General features: G+C 38.0%; 2 non-coding genes across 2 annotated transcripts; both read right to left on the bottom strand.

Moving 5' to 3' along the window:
• Window positions 1-2,219: 2,219 nt before the first annotated feature.
• On the bottom strand, window positions 2,220-2,322 carry LOC116858002. Its single transcript, XR_004380847.1, has one exon. It is a non-coding gene; the product is annotated as a U6 spliceosomal RNA (small nuclear RNA).
• Window positions 2,323-3,451: 1,129 nt separating this feature from the next.
• On the bottom strand, window positions 3,452-3,556 carry LOC116858004. Its single transcript, XR_004380849.1, has one exon. It is a non-coding gene; the product is annotated as a U6 spliceosomal RNA (small nuclear RNA).
• Between the last annotated feature and the right edge of the window lie 12,101 nt (window positions 3,557-15,657).

Below are 15,657 nucleotides of genomic sequence, written 5' to 3'. Positions count from 1 at the left end.
ATAATACATGGAGAAGACATTTTGAAAAGGAACAAGAGGGGGTGCAAAGCCAGTGTGCTGCCAGTGCTAAGAAAAGCTAAGTAACTGCAAATAAACCAATTATTAGATTAAAAAAAAAAATTTTAAGTAGGCTCCACGCCTGAAGTGGGCCTTGAACTCATAACCCTGTAATCAAGAGTCACATGCTCTTCCCACTCAGCCAGCCAAAACAATTACCTGTTTTTCACAACTTTATTGAGGTATAATTGACGTATGACAAACTACAGATATTTAAAGACTGTTATTTATAATTTTGACATATGTAAATATGCATGAGACCATAACCACAATTGAAATAATAAACATCTCCATCACTCCCCAAAGGTCTCTTGTGTCATGTTGGAATAGCTCCCCCATTGCCCTCTGAGCTCTAGCCTCCCTTCCCTGGGAAACATATGATCTTATTATCTGTCATTATAGATTAAATTGTATTTTCTAGAATTTTATGTAAATGAATCATAAATATATATATTCTTTTTTTAGTCCAGCTTCTTTACTCAGCATAATTATTTTGAGAGCCATTTATGTTGCAGTGTGTATCAATAGTTCATTTTATTTTATTACAGAGTGGTATCACATTGAATAACTACATCATGATTTGTTTATTTATTCCCTCACCAGTTGATGGATATTTGGATAATTTACAGCTGAGGGCTATGTTTTAAAAAGTTGTTGTGGACTACCTATACAAGTATTTGTATGGACGCATACTTTTTTTTCCTCTTAGGTGATTACTTAGCATGGAATGGCTGGGTCATATATAATAGATGTATGTTTCATGCTTTAAGAAACTGCTAAAATGTTTTGCAATGCAGTTATATCATCTTACGTTCCCACGAGTAGCATATGAATATTGCAGTTCCTTCAAATCCTTGCCAATGCTTGGTATGGTTTATCTTTTAAATTTGAGCCATTCAAATGAGTATGTAGTAGTATCTCATTGCAGTTTTAATTTGCCCTTCCTTAATGACTGATGAAGTTGAGCATCTTTTCATGTGCTTGTTTTTGTCAACTATTTTACAGAAGAGTTTGTGAAGAATTGATGTTATTTCTTCGTAACATATTGGAATTCTGCAGTGAAGCCATCAAGGCCTGAGGAATTCTTTGTGAGAAGGTTTTTAATTACTTATTTATTTGTTTGTTTGTTTGTTTTGAGAGAGAGAGAGAAGGAGAGAGAATAGAGGAAGGGGCAGATGCCAAGCGAGAGAATCTTAAGTAGACTCCACACTGAGCAGGGAGCCCAACATAGGACTCCATCTCATGACCCTGAGATCATGACCTGAGCTGAAATCAAGAATCGGATGGTCAACCAACTGAGCCACACCCCAGTACATATTTAGTTTTTATTGTTTAGATTTATTTATTTTTAAGATTTTATGTATTTTTTGAGAGAGAGAGCACAAGTGGGGGGGGAGAGGCAGAGGGAGAAGGAAAAGCAGACTCCCCACTGAGCAGGGAGCCTGACATGGGGCTCTGTCTCAGGCCCCCTGGATCATGAACAGAGCCAAAGGCAGATGTTTAATCGACTGAGCCACCCAGGTGCCCCTACATATCTAATTTTTAAAACTATTCAGATTATCTTATTTTTTCTTGAGAGAGCTTTGATAGCGTGTGTCTTTCAAAGAATTTGTCCATTTCATCTGTTATCAAATTAATTGACATAAAGTGATTTATAGCACACCATTTTTATTCTTTTTACATCCATAGAATCCATAGTGATGTCATCTCTTATTCCTAATGTTGGTAAATTGTGTTCATTCTCTCTTTCTCTCTGCTGATTAGTCTGGCAAGAGTTCTATCATGTTATTGATTTTCTCCAAGAACCAATTCATGATTTTACAATTTTTTCTATTGTTTTTATCCTGTCTAGCCCATTGATTTCTGCTCTAAACTTTCTTTTTTATTTTTAGTTTCCCCAATTTTTTTTTAGTTTCTTTTTTCCCCCAAGTTTTAATTTAAATTCCAGTTAGTTAGCATACAATGTAATATTAGTTTCAGGTGTAAAATTTAATGTTTCAACACTTCCACATGACACCCAGTGCTCATCACAAGTGCCCTCCTTAATCCCCATCTCCTATTTCATCCATCTTCTCACTCACCTCCCTTCTGGTAACATGTGGCTGAAATCACGTGGTATTTGTCTTTCTCTGACTGACTTATTTTGCTTAGCATCATACTCTAAAAATATGGAACAGTTCATGAATTTGTGTGCCATCCCTGTACAGGGGCCATGCTAATCTTCTCTGTATTGTTCCAATTTTAGTACATGTGCTGCTGAAGCAGGTAATCTTTTTCCAGTTTCTTAAGGTCAACACTGAGGTCATTGATATGAGACCTTTCTGCTTTTCTAGTAATTTTTCTTTAAATATTGTCTAGAGACATCCCACAAAAGTTGTATTTTAATTTTTATCTGGTTCAAAATACTTTTTTGATTTCTCTTTTTATTCCTTCTTTGACTCATGAGTTTTTTTAGAAGTCGACTATTTAATTTCCAAATATTTGGGAATTTTCCAGAGATTTTCTTATTATTAATTTCTAACTTAATTCCATTGTAGTCAGACAAGATGCTTTGTAGGTCTGAACACTTTAAATTTATTGAGAGAACTGTTTGATGGCCCAACATATGCTCACCTTCATAAATGTTCCATGTGCCCTTGACAAAAATTGTCTTTGGGTGGCATGTTCTATCTAAGTCAAGTTGGTCACTTTGGTTAGCATTGTTGTTAGGCTTTTTTCTATTTTTAGCGATTTTCTGTCTACTTGTTCTATCAATTATTGAGAGGGACACTGAAATCTTTTACTGTATTGGTGGATTTATCTAGCTCTTCTTGACATTCTATCAGTTTTGTTTCATGTATTTTGAAACTCTGTTATTAGGTGCATAAATATTTTAGATTTTTATGTACTCTTGATAAAGTGATCCTTTATCATTGTGAAACGGTGTTCTTTAACCATGGAAATATTCTTTGTTCCGAAATCTACTTTGTCTGATATTAATATTGCCACTAAAGTTTTCTTTTTTTAGAGTTATTTATTTATTTGACAGAGAGAGAGAGCACAAGGAGGGGGACCAGGGAGCCTAATAGGGGGGGCTCAATCTCAGGACCCTGTGATCATGACCTGAGCCAAAGGCAGACGCTTAACTGACTAATCCACCCAGGGACCCCTAAAACTTTCTTTTTATTAGTGTTACAATGATATATATTTCTCTATCCTTCAAAGCTGTTTGTGTATTTATATTTGAAGTGTTTTCTTGGAGGCAGCAAATAATCAAATCATACTTTTTTATTTTTTAGTATTTATTTATTCATTTTTATTTAAATTCAAATAATTGACATATAATGTATTATTGTTTTCAGAGGTAGAAGTCTGTGATTCTTCAGTCTTATATAATACCCAGTGCTCATTACATAAAAATACGGAATGCTTCATGAATTTGCATGTCATCCTTTCACAGGGACTGTGCTAATCTTCTCCGTATCGTTCCAATTTTAGTATATGTGCTGCCAAATCTTACTTTTTAAATCAAATCTCGTATTTCTAGCTTTTAATTGGGGCATTGAGATTACCAATTGATTATTGAGATTACCAATATGATTATTGGTACAGTTAGGTTTAAATTTACTTTCCTGCTATTTGATTTCTATTTGTTCTATCTGGTCTGTGTTCTCCAGTTCCTCTTTTTCTGCCTTCTTTTGGATTAATTGAATATTTTTATGATTCCATTTTCTCCCCTGAGTTGGCTTAACTTTGTTTTCTTATTTTAGTGGTTGCCTTAGAGTTTATAGTATACAACTTTAACTTACCACAGTTTACCTTAAAATGATTTTACATCACTTTGCATATAGTATAAGAACTTAACAATAGTATATTTCTTGCCTCCCAACTTCTGTATCATCATCATCCACTTTACTTTTACATAGGTTATAAACACCAAATTACATTGTTATTATTTTAAACAGCCCATTTTTAAATTTTTTAAAAAATCATTAAATGACAAGATAAATATAAATTTACCCATATAGATACAATTTCTAGGTCTCTTTATTTCTTCATATAGATTTCCTTTTTTTTTGAGAGAGAGAGAGAGAGAGAGAGAGTTTTCTCCTCCCAGTTTTTTTTTTAAGTTTTATTTATCTAACTAATCTCTACACCCAATGTAGGGCTTGAACATGCAACCCCAAGATCTAGAGTCACATGCTCAACTGACTGAGCCAACCAGGAGCCCCTCTTTATATAGATTACTATTGCCACATGGTATGATTTACCTTCTGCCAGAATGACTTCCTTTAACATTTCTTACAGTGCTTGTGTACTGGTGATAAATTCTCGCAGCCTTTGCATCAGAAAGTTTTTTATTTTGCTTTCATTTTTGAACGTATTTTCACTGGATATAGAATTCTAAATTGACCTTTTTTACTTCTAGTAAAATGTCACTTCATTGTCTTCTTACTTGATTTTTTCCCACAAGAAATTTACTGTCATCTTTATTTTTGCTCCTGTGTAGGTAACCCATTTTTTTTCTCACTGTTTTTAAGATTTGTTCTTTATCATTGTTTTTAAAAATTTATTGTGTGTTCTTGGCAGTAGTTGCTTTCATCTTTCTTATACTTGGGGCATGCTAAGTTTCTTGAATCTCTGGGCCTATATTTTTCATAAGATTTGGATTTGGAGGTCATTATTTTTTCAAATTTTCTTTATTTCCCCACTTTCCTTTCATGAACTTCAGTTACATGTAGATTAGTACACAGGCTGTTGCTCAGAGCTCATAGGTGCTCTTTTTACTTCTTAAAAATTTTTCCGTGTGTTTTATTTTGTATAGTTCCTTTTGCCATGTCTTTGAGTTTGTGAATAGTGTCTTCTACAAGGACTAATCTGCCATTAATCTTATCCAGTGTATTTTACATCTCTGACATGGCAGTTTTTATTTCTAGAATTTTGATTTGGTCTTCTGTTATATCTACCATATCTCTACTTAATTTGTTGAACATAGGAAAGACAGTTAACTTTTTAAATTTTTTTAATTAATTTATTTATTTATCAGAGAGAGAGAGAGAGAGAGCACAAGCGGGGGAAAGGGCAGAGGCAGAGGGAGAAGCAGGCTTCCTACTGAGCAAGCAGCCCGACGCCATACTTGATCCCAGGACCCTGAGATCATGACCTGAGCTGAAGGCAGATGCTTGCTTAACCAACTGAGTTACCCAGGCATCCCAAAAGACAGTTATAACAACAGTTTTGATGTCATTGTTTACTTATTCTAATCTGTTTACCTGTTCTGGGTCAGTTTTGATTGTGTGATTATTTTTGTCATTATAGTCATGGTTTCTGTTTTTTTGCAAGCTTGGTGATTTTTGATTAAATGTCAGATAGTGTGAGTTTTGTTTTTTAAATGTATTAGGTGGGACTGGAACAGTGTTGTCTAGTACTGATTATCCCTTACTTCTGAGTAAAACTGTTCTGTGTACTCTAACTGATGCTTCATGAATCATGAAGTTTTCCAGTCTAGCTACTGGGATTACTCCCAACTCACAGTGAGCACCAAGCACTATTACTTATAATCCTTTTGAGTGGTTCTTTCTCCAGTCTTGGGATTTTTCATACATGTAGGCACTGATCAATATTCTGCTAAATACCCAAGAGTGATTTTCCCTGCAAATCACCAAAATTCTCTCTTTGTGAAGCTATCTCTTCTCTGATACTCTGTTTTGCAAACCCTAGCCATATTCTTCTTTCCAGACTCTCATGTGCATCTCCTTAACTCAGGGAGTCCTTCTGGCTCTGCCTCAGTTCCCCTTCCCTGCACTTCAGCCTGTGAATTCTTCCAAATCAGTAAACTAGGCTAATCATTGGGCTTACTTCATTTGTTTTTCATTTCTCAGGAATCACTGTCTTTTGACACATGATATGCAGTGTCCCAAAAATCAATGTTGTCCAGTTTGGGTTTGTTTTATGTTTGGTGGGTAATCTGGTGTCTATTATCCATTTTGGCTGGCAGTGGAATTCCAACTATTTTTTGCTAACCACATTGATTGTTTGCCTGTCAGAATGCGATAGTTTGAACATTTTACTCAACCCAATTTATTGTAACTTACATGTTGGTATTTAACTGTGTTTTAGTTATGTTTTAAGAAATTGGTTAGCTGCGGGGCGCCTGGGTGGCTCAGTGGGTTGAGCCTCTGCTTTCGGCTCAGGTCACAGTCTCAGGGTCCTGGGATCAAGCCTCACATCCGGCTCTCTGCTCAGCGGGGAGCCTGCTTCCCCCTTTCTCTCTGCCTGCCTCTCTGCCTTCTCGTGACCTCTCTCTGTGTCAAATAAATAAATAAAATCTAAAAAAAAAAAAAAAGAAAGAAATTGGTGAGCTGCAGGGCACCTGGGTGGCTCATTGGGTTAAGCCTCTGTCTTCGGCTCAGGTCATGATCTCAGAGTCCTGGGATCAAGCCCCGAATTGGGCTCTCTGCTCAACGGGAGCCTGTTTCCCCCCTCTCTCTGCCTGCCTCTTTGCCTACTTGTGATCTCACTCTCTGTGTCAAATAAATAAATAAAATATTTAAAAAAATTGGTGAGCTGCTTTCGATTGACATTTAACCCATTTTTTTCTCATTTAATATAATGGGAGCTAAGGGGTACCTGGGTGGCTCAGCTGGTAAAGCATCTGCCTTTGGCTCATGCCATGATCTCAGGGTCCTGGGATCAAGTCATGCGTTGGGCTCCCTGCTCAGTGGGGAGCCTCCTTCTCCCTCTGTCCCTCTCCCCTGCTCATGCTCTTTCTCTCTCTCTCTCAAATAAACAGATAAAATCTTAAAAAAAAAATGGGAACTGGATTTCCAGTTAGCATTTTTATGTAGTATGTCTTATTTTCTGTAATAGATTATTGATGTTACTTGGGAAATGCCTAAAAATGTTAGACTTTTAGGCTTAGGCTTTTTTCTCTTGCATGAAAATTCTCCTAGAAGTAGCCTTTCTAGAGCTGTCATGGCAGCTCCATGAAGTTTTCAGAGACAAGTGCCTTCTGTCTTTCTGCTCCTCAATGCATGAATTTCATCTCCCTCAGAATTACCAGATGGAGTATTAGTCATCAAGTCCACATTCTAACTCCTCCTAGCTAAGTCAGCCCTCTTTTAATAGATTTCTCTAGGGGCCTATCCATCGCTTTTCTCTTACTGTGATGGGTAGGCCAACCATATCTTCAAGAAACAGCTTACAAATGTAGTCTTTTCAGGGTTCGCCCGGCTGGGTCAGTCGGTAGAGCATGCAACTCTTGATCTCAGGGCTGTGAGTTTGAGCCCCACGTTGGGCATAGAGATTACTTTAAAAATAAATATAAATAAATAAATAAAACACATATAGTCTTTTCATTAGGCATCTTGTTACCCCAAATAGAACTAGAGTTCTGTAGTTAAGCCATAAAGAGAAAAGGGACATGGGGAAGTTATTAGGAGTGTCTACACATTTGATGATAAGCATTAGTGACAGACTAGGTATTCACAGAATGCATTTTGGACATGACTAAGGTTTAAAGAGAATTTTTCTGGAAGTGTAGGGCAATAGATTGTAGAATGGGAGAGGCTGGTGACAGTCTCCTATTTGGTCTCTCCATGAAAATAATCCAGGAAAGCAGCACAGAAGACCAACAATCGAAAAAATAAAGGAAACACTCCAAAATACTTACCTAAGGAAGAATCCTTAGAAAGTACTTGGTGGTAGGTGGGTTTTAAAGGGCATGTACAGAAAAGATAGTGCATAACAAAGAAAGAAAAAATTACAAAAAGAGTGCCAGAAAACTAACGGAAGCCCCTAATCTGTACATATAGCAAATTTAGCCCTGCCCAGGACTTAAGACAATGATGTCTGTGTAATGCACTGAAGATTCTCTATTGGCAATAGGTGTGTTGAAACAGTTTGGCACTAACGCTTCTGGGGTCTGCAGTGATCTCAGATGGGCAGAGTATAGCTTGATATGTAGAGTAACCCCAATCAAAGATGGCCAGCTTATCAATATTGTGAATGTCCAAGCCTTTGTTTCCATGTCCCTGCAGGAGTTCCTTCTAGGACAAAGAGCTAACCCTAAACTCCAATCCTGATGTCCTTAAAGCCTGTCAGCTTCTGTACCCAAAGCCAGTTCTATCTTTTGCCATATCAGATATAGAATGCTATAGTAAAAGAATAAAGAATCTGACATCAGACAGGTCAGGAGAGAATTATTGTTCAATATTTTGTTAGTTGGGTGACCTTCGGCTGGTTACTCTTTGTCTCTGAGCCACATTTACCAATATGAAAAGGGAGAATTATTATAATACCTGCCCTATATAATTTTTTGTGAAACTTTGTTTGTCAAAGAACATGGCCTTGGCTCAGTCTATTCACTTGATGTGTCAAATTTGAAGTCACACTTTTGGGTCTTGATTTCCTTAACTGTCCTTTTACAGAGCTACACAGCCGGTTTTTGGCACAAAGTGTCTGCTCAATAAATATTTGTTTAAAAAAATTCTGTTGGATCTGTAAAATGAAGGATTTCATTTAGATTAGCCTTTTCCAAACTATGTGTCATGAGATGTTGATAAATTGATAATACCTATTGTAAATGCTTGTGCTTGAGATGATGCAGCAGGAAAACCCAAGAAGATAGTGGCATTGATGACACCCATGAGGCCACCATACTTATTTTTTTTTCCTAGCTCCAAATCTGAAATAAGAACAAACCCCCTACCTTTCATAAGCTATTCTTATTTGGGTGCCTATTATTGTCGCCAAACCTAAATCTTGACTGATCCAAACTATTAATATTTATCCAATAGTATTTTATAGAAAAAGCCACTATTCTCCTTCAACCCCTGTTCATTTGCTTCTTTCAATTTTTAATCAATTCATCAATGAAAATATCCCCAGACGCTGATTACGTATGTTGTGTGCTAGGTGCCACACAAAAGAAGTACAAATTCCAGTTCTTACCACTGCAGTCTCTTTGAATATCAGTGGACATTGACTTAGCTATATCATAATTAGATATTAGTTGATGGCCCTAAATTGGGCAGCAATTTTTCTGAAGGCAGGGACTCATCAACCTGGTGGCTTGTCCTTGCCCCTGATGTGGAGTATAATGGGAGCATGAGACATGCTTGCTCCACAGATGGTTTAATTTGTACACCTTGTAGCCCAGTTGCTCAACCAATTGGCTTCCTTATTGAAATGACAGCTAATTTAAAAGAATAAATGGCTATTTAATAGAATGGAAAACCATTAAACTCAGAACCTTCTAATAAAGACTGATTCTTATGTAAGTCTTATGAAGTGTTAATTGCTGGCTCCTGAGAAAAGGGAAGAATGAAAAATAGCTTGTTAACCTCACTGTGAACTCAGACTTTACTCTGAATAATACTGACAGTTCTAATAATAATAAAAATGATACTGCTGCTCCTTTATTTTTCAGTAGTAGTTTGTGGTTTAGGAACTATGTAAATTTGGAGTAGTAAAAGAGTATAAAGGAAAGAGAATAGGCTGTGGATCCTGTTAGATCTGGGTTCAAATATAACCTCTGCTGTCTGTGTTCTCAATTCTATCATCTGAAAAATGGAATAATAATACATATTATAAATGGTAGGGACTGAATTTAAGAGCTCCCTGAAAAATTGAAAAGCAAGGAAAATAAAATCGTGTCTGAGAACTAACCTTAAACATCAACATCGTGACTCATTGCCCAGTAGCCCTAAAAATACGAAATGGTTGTAAGACCAGGTAGCAAATGCAATCAGAATAGGAGCTGCAGTTAACCATAGAAACATGGTGGAACATGACAAACATAATTGTTCAAATATTGGGAAAGGGATACAGAGTGTAAGCCAACAAATTTTTGGTATTTTGTGTCCAACAGGATAGACTGCCCCTAACAGAGACATAAAGGTGCAGTAGATTGAAAGCTCCTCCCATCAAGAGGTAGAGTCTATTTCTCTATCCTTGAACCTGGGTCTATCCACATGACTTGCTTTGGTTAACAGGTCATTGGCAAATAGGGCACAAGCAGAGGTTTGAACAGTGCTTACATAGTGATGCTTGCCTTCTCTTGCTGCTACTAGCTCTTCTCCCATCATGTAAATAAGCCTAGGCTAAACTTCTGGAGGATGAGAACCCACCTGTAGAGAGGCCTCAGCTGTTCAGCCAACTCAACTCAACTGAACCCCATACATATGAGTGAGGCCATCTTAGACCATTTAGCCCCAAACAAGTTGCCAGCTCAGGAGAGCTGCAGAACCACAGCTAACCTACAGAATTATGAAAAATAATCATTTATAGTTTTAATTCACTGAGTTTGAGGGTAGTCTGTTATGCAGCATCAGACATCAGACACTTTTCAGCTTTCTGTATTCCAGTCCCAAGGGTGAGGTCATCCTCTCTGTATATATGTATATGAATATATCAGGCAATTTTACGTCGACATCATCAATGACTCCATTCCCCTGACTTCCTTTATTCTGAGACCATGTTCACCAACACATGTCTACTCAGGATCTGTCCTGCCCATCACTTGCCTACTGTGGGCAATGGACTGACTACTGAAACCCCAAGGATTCCTACCCACTGTCATGATAATTATTGATGATAAGTTAATGAAGTGGCTTCTGACCAAGGTTTGGCTTAAGGAGCAGATATTCTATGTCTCCAAACATTCACTCTCCATTCTTCTCTACCCTGCTCTTTACTCCAGAAACTTGATCTGTATAGATTGCCTCAAGGAACAATCTTGCCTTGCCTTGTGGTTTCTTATTGGGCTTCACCAGTGGGAAACTCTACCTGGAGACTAGGGAGAAGGAGAGCAATTTCAGAGGATTGATCCTTACAGTCCCTCGCTGTAAGGCTGGTTTGGGTAAGCTGAATCCCTGGACTGAAGATTGCAGCTCCTGTGAAGATAATCCCTTCTCTGAAACACTCTCTTTGAAATCAATCCTTCCCTTAATCTTGTCAGGCCTAGAGGTAAAAATGGAGCAATTTTTACTAGGCTCCAGTTCTGCACTATCCTCTATAGTTTCCTTGCTCCTGCCCACACTTTTGTAAATAACTCTTTTATTAAACCCTTTCCCAATTATACTGATTTCAGCATGCCATCTGTCTCCTGTTGAGCCCCTGACTGATACATATGCTAAGCATGTGGGTTTGAGTATCTGGTTTGTCTGATGGTGATTTCTCCTTGGCTTATGATTTACCACTGATATATGGCTCCACTTTCACTGAGCCAATATAGTCAAGTTTTTAGGCCCGTGAGCCTGAGAGTCAGACTGAAATTCACAAAGGTAACAGCCAGTTGGTCTTTTCCCTTCTGGAGTGGAGAACAAGAACTGTACTTTCCTATATTTCCACAATACCCACTTTTTCAGGGTTGCTATTAAGATTAGATAAAACTACATGCAAATTGCTTTGGACTTTTGTACCTGCCATCTTATAAATTCTCCACATATTAAGAATTGCTGTTGTTTTGTTTAATGTTCCTTTGACTGTGTAATATGGTCTTTACCAATTAAATGATGTGTAATGTTTTTCTTTGACTCCTTTTTTGGATGCTTTTGTTAATGTGGCACATTGAGATTATGGGGGCTGGGATAAAAAAAAATGGAGAACGTAGGTGAAACATGATTTACACATGGTGCACAAAGCTCCTAAAGCCTTATGACAAGCCACCAAGTGGAAAGGATTTTGATTTAGCTGTTGTCATGTGAACATGTCCAATGAGTCAAACATGGAGCCAGAATGGCACTCTAAAACAGTTTTGCCAGTTCATTGTAAGTAAGCCTTCATGGAGCTCTTAATTTGCTTGTACTGGGAAAAGTTGATATAAGACCATCAGGGGGATGGCAGGTGGATCCCCTCTGCCATGGGGACATGGCATGGTGGCAAGATGAGTTAGTTCCCTTGTTACTTACTAAGAAGTAAGGAGAGTCAAGTAAAAAGACTTTCCTGGATTCCCTCATTTTCAGAAAAAGCCAGCATCCTAGGTGCCAAGTAGGGAGGCCAAGTAAAGAGGGCCCTGGTACCATCACTCACATCTCTTCCCCTTATGGGTTCAGGCTAGCCTCTACATTGTCAGGTCTTGCCTCTCTTTCTTTCCAGACAGCAAATACTGTCTTACTCACTTCACATATGCACACGCCCCCCCACCAGGTGTAGAGAGCCATTCAAAATCAATCTTAATCATTTTTATTCTCTACAAATGTCATTCTTCTCTGATGGATGTTTTTGCTGAGAGTTGCTTGTTTATTTTAGATGATTTGTTGGGGGGCCTCAATTTCATGTCCTTATCATTCAAAATAGGAGGTGACCTCAGAGGAGCTATAAGGCAGCTCAGGAAAAGGCAGCTGAGGAGCCATCATGCATGGGCACAGAGTGAACAAAAATTGTCATGAAAATGGGAGAATGATTTGCATAGGGCTACAAGGCGAACATTGATCGGAAGTGTTCCTCTGGAATGACCAGAGGACAGGACATAAAAACAGACAGTAAATCATAAGGTGGAGGGTGACATGTATGATGGAGTGTGAGCCTGGGGGAAGTAAATAAAGGAATGACATCTCAAGGTCATAAGAACCTTAACAGTCAGGGAGATGTAGAATAGAAACTTGATTGATAAATTCTGAGACAAGACGTAACTACCTGAAGTTGAAATCAGGTGGGCACCAGGTCAAAAATAAATTAAGAGGAAGTTAATTTAGATGTGCAGTTAAAAATTGCCCATATTGGGGCACCTGGGTGGCTCAGTCATTAAGCATCTGCCTTCGGCTCAGGTCATGATCCTGGGGTCCAGAGATCGAGTCCCACATTGGGTTCCCCACTCAGTGGGCAGCATGCTTCTCCCTCTCCCACTCTCCCTGCTTGTGTTCCTTCTCTTGCTGTGTCTCTCTCTGTCAAATAAATAAATAAAAATTATTTTAAAAAATTGCCCATATTGAGGAGGTAAGAGATTTTAGCAATAATGGTAATTTTTAAAAAATCACCAGATCACATCCTAGTTGGAAATGTCTAAAAGACATTTGACTGGAAGCTGTGGTAACTGGGGCTGGAGAAAATATGAAAATATGAAAAAAAGACTATTAGAATTCACATATATCATATATATATGATTATATACGTATATATATATATATATATATACATATATATATACATATATATATATATAAAACTTAATGATCGACCTACCAGAAGAATCTTTGTGTAGGGAATAAGATAAGGGGATTCAGCCCCAGGGTAGGTAAAAATACACTTAGGTAGCTTAGTTGGGTGTCTCTTGAGCCTGAAAATTATGAGTTCACTCTAGAGTTTAGTGTCACAATTAAGTTAAGTGAATCCCCCCCACTCATCTTCTTTCTTTCCTGGACCCTATTAACAACAAGATGGTTCAGTCATTTAAAGAACAGGGGTCCTTTTCAAATTTAAAATATGGGCTGTTGTTCTATCTCTGGGCTGACTCTTACTTCAGGCATTCTGAACAGCAGCCCCAAACCTTTGGATGCGCCAAATGCTGACTTGGAGAAAAGGAAAGGAAAGCACACAGCCAGTTCTCCCAGGAGCAGAAAGCCCTGCAGAGTAAGGCCTTTGTCATCTTTGTCCTGTGTAATTTGATGAAACCTACTTGAATAAGAAAGAACTAGAAGCTTCTGAGAAACTTTGTACTCTTAAGTGAACAATAATGATAGCACACACATACACACAAAAAAAAAGGAAAAGGGAAAAAAGTAAGAGGGAAGAAAATGAGGCTTTTTTTTCCCCCTCTGCTGAGAATGTCTAAGGTTTCAGTAATGAAACTAGTATCCTTTCTCACTAAATGAGGTTCTGACTTTCTGGCAAAAGGCCTGTGCAGAAATATCACATCATTAATAATGCCTTGAATGGAAATGTGCTTTGAGGTGTTTTGTTATTTTTTAATCACTTAATGTGGGTTTTAAATTATTTATTTATGCCCTCATCATTGCAGACTGATTTTAGGGGGACTGCTGTAGACACATTTAATAACATAAAGTAAAATAAACAATGACTAAGAGGCAAGTAGGAAAATCAGGGTAAAGGAAAAATTCAAGTAGCTGACATAAGATGAGGCCAAGGATAATATTGATATGTGAAATGCATGTTCTAAGTCCTCATTCTTCCACTAGGAACCTGAGATGTGAGGGACAAAATCAGGTGATTTACAGTGATTTACGTGATTTACAGTGTCCGTAAGATAAAAATCAACCCTGATGCACAGGAGAGCCAGAGTGCAATGTCTCCCTTGGGTCCTTATAAATAGAAGCATAATGGACAACTTCCTCAACAGCATCCCAAACAGTAAATACAGAATCCAGCTCTGTAGGGTAGTTTCTTATACTTCCTTTGGTGCCACCATATAAACCTTATCCAGGAAGAGCAATCCAGTGTGAGAATCTACACACATCTTTGACAGTCTGGCTTGTGCCCGGCGAGTCTAGTAGCATGCGTGTAAAAAATAGGTGGATGCACTGTCCGTCACTTATTCAATCAATCAACCACAAGTATCTGATTTTTTTGCCTGAGCTTGAGAGAAGCACTGAGTTCAGGCTGATGATTTGGACAAAAGGCTGGAGAGGAACTGCTCTGTGCTCTGTGTTGCCAGCTTTGCCAATCTGGGAAAATAAGGATGATTTCTTTTTTTTTTTTTTAAGATTTTATTTACTTATTTGAGATGAGAGAGAGAGAGCACAAACAGGGGGAGAGGCAGAGGGAGCGGGAGAAGCAGGCTCTTTGCTGAGCAGGGAGCCTGACACAGGGCTTGATACCAGGACCCCAGGGTCATGACCTGAGCCAAAGGCAGATGCTTAACCCACTGAACCATCCAGGTGCACTGAAAATAAGGATGATTTCTTGTGAATGTTGAGGACACCCAACTCCTGGGGCAGTTTCCTTATATGCATGTAAGAAGCTGGTATCTTCACTCACTCCAGAATGAACCTGAACTCTAGAGTAGTCTGAGGACAGGCCCCCAGTCCAAGGATCCTCTGGGTTCTACTGCAGCTACAGCTTATACAATTCTGTGAGTCACTTTAGGAGGTGAATACAAAATTAACTACAAAAGTCAATTTTTACTTAGAATAAGAAAATGCCCCCAAAAATGTAACTTTTAGAAAAATTTGTCAGGTGTTACAAGAATCTCTAAAAATTAATATTGTTTGTGAATTAACTGCTTGACCCACCTCAACAACAGAGCTTTCCTAATTTGGGGCCACAAATTGCTGGATCTTCCATAAAAATTGCTTTCTATATAAAGAATAGAAAGATCATTCAGTTTTCCCTCTAGCATGGATGATGGACACTTGTTTCTTATAGACAGTTTAGGAAAAATAACCCATTATGGATAGTGGCATGCACATTTTTAGAATCGTTTTTAATTTTAGGGAAACTTCTGTCAAATATGCGGTGATATTTAGAATAGTTTTCACAGATCGGTTTCAGGCTTCTTACATTTGTTTTTCCTCCCCTACCTATCTACATACTTTTTTTAAAAAAAGTTTTTATTTAAACTCCAGTTAGTTAACTCCATATACTTCTGGTTCCAGACCCCACGGGGCAGGTTCATATCACAATATGGCCCTGTATCTTCACATTACTGTAGGAGATGAGTCG

This window comes from Lontra canadensis, unplaced genomic scaffold (assembly GCF_010015895.1).
Source record: "Lontra canadensis isolate GAN:19392208 unplaced genomic scaffold, GSC_riverotter_1.0 scaffold131, whole genome shotgun sequence".
Classification (NCBI taxonomy): Eukaryota; Metazoa; Chordata; class Mammalia; order Carnivora; family Mustelidae; genus Lontra; species Lontra canadensis.
This window is presented reverse-complemented; position numbering and strand designations above follow the sequence as displayed.